We start from the raw sequence: 2,016 nt of genomic DNA on the forward strand, positions 1-2,016 counted from the left end.
AGCTCAGGGGTGCCCTTAACCTAGCGACGCGGTCGGTGGGTGAGCTGCAGTAGTCCCCCCCCCCCCCCCCCCCATGCCGGAGGAGCCGGTCCGGGGTTAGAGACGGGCCCCCAACCCATGTTTTCGCTTGTCTAAACATGGCTGACGAAGAGACAAGCGACTCGTGTGCGTCTGCGAGGGCCTCAATGCCTCCTGCTCCCGCACCATCAGGGGACATGGAGCAGATCCAGGAGTGTTAGCGACAGGCATATATGGATCACACGGTTACTGGAGTCCAATGTTAAAAATGGCAAGATTAGCCAAATTGCTATATTGGCACTGAAAAATGAACTCGCCACCTGGGCTATTGCTCACACCTGAAGAACCAGTGCAAATGAATGCAGTTAGTAGCACGAATGCCATTGCTATCCTAGAGCAGCCCTCGGTCTAACGCTTGGAAGTTGACCCCATAAGAATTTATCCCAATTTGGCACATTCTTTGCAGTTGTCTGGAGGATCTGGCTGTCCTGAAAACAGCATTGAGGCACATAGTGTGGTAGGACGTAAGTACGGACGTAAAGTCACCTTCTCGACCACGGAGGCTGTTGACAGAATACAGTTAAGAACCATGAATCTCCCCACCAACTTTGGTGCCCTGCGTGACCTCGTCAAAAAGGAATCTGGAAGAAGGAATTAAACATTTGATCTTGATGATATCTACAATCAGGCTGTCTTAGCAAACGGGAGGATAACATATGACTGGAGGAAGACCATCCCTGATTCATACGTTCATACATATTTTCCATGACTGCTACGACTCAGTTCGGGCAGCTGAACGCACGTAAGAGTAGACTGGTCATGCAGGAGCTCCAGAGGGTGGTGGAGGAGATGAGTCTTGACGTACTCTGTCTACAAGCTTCATACTCTCCTGCGGGAAATATAGCTTTCACTTCGGTAGACTGTCAAATAATAAGCTTCCGCAATGATCCCGAGGCCACCATCATAATAAACATAGCCTTAAAAGTCACAGTGCATGCATATCTCTCACATGACCATTGTACTGTCTTTGAGATCCAGACGCCCATGGGAGTCATACACCTAGTGAACATGTACTTTCAGTATGGTGACGATATAGAAGAGGAACTGGACCAACTTGTGCAAATAACCACGGCGCTGCAAGGTCGAAGGATAGTGGTGGTGGCAGACGTAAATGCGAAATCCGCCTGTGGCACAGTGGCACTCTGGATGTAAGAGGGAAAAAAATGAAGGAAACGATCATGTCTCTGCAGTATATCATAGCCAACAGAGCTGGAGATATCAAGAGTGTTTCGTGAAAACATCACCTTCTTTCCATCAAAATATCCAATGTAAGTTCACGGAGCATACTATACTGGCGGGGGAGGTGAAGCTACTAACATACACATAACGTAAGTGTCAGCTAACGTTGCCGGCCACTTGCAAAACTGGATGGTCAGAGACCAGGTGACTACTAGTGATCGCAACTTAATTACCTTCACGCTTTCTGACATTATGCCACTGGGACATAGGTTGGGATGTTCAGCTCAACTACAACAGTCTGGGAGCGCCTAGCAAGAGAGTTTGACGTCCTGACAAGGCCAGATGGTGACGAAGTCAATAAGCATCCAGAAGAGCTAGTGGGACGCTTACTAGAGCAGTTAAGGCAGCCGTACCAACCAGGAGGAGGGCTGTGACTGCCTCTCCATGGTCCGCTGAACTAGGGCAGACGCATCAGTCTGCCAGGAGGCCGAGGAGGTACTACCAGTGAGTGTCGTCTGAAAAGAGAAACAGAGATGGCTGCAAACTTACAGGGACACCAAGGAAGAATTCCAAAGCGAACTAAAAAACGTCAGACTCCTAAACTGGGAAAAGTATGTCCAAACACAATTGGCTATTGACCCTTGGGGCACACCCTAAAAAATAACAGGGGAAAAGATACGGTCACCAATGGCACTTTCAACTATTAAGGATGGGAACCGGATGACAGGGTCTTGGCAGGAAATTGCCGATCCCTGCTCC

Source organism: Schistocerca serialis, chromosome 3 (assembly GCF_023864345.2).
Source record: "Schistocerca serialis cubense isolate TAMUIC-IGC-003099 chromosome 3, iqSchSeri2.2, whole genome shotgun sequence".
In the NCBI taxonomy this organism is placed as follows: domain Eukaryota; kingdom Metazoa; phylum Arthropoda; class Insecta; order Orthoptera; family Acrididae; genus Schistocerca; species Schistocerca serialis.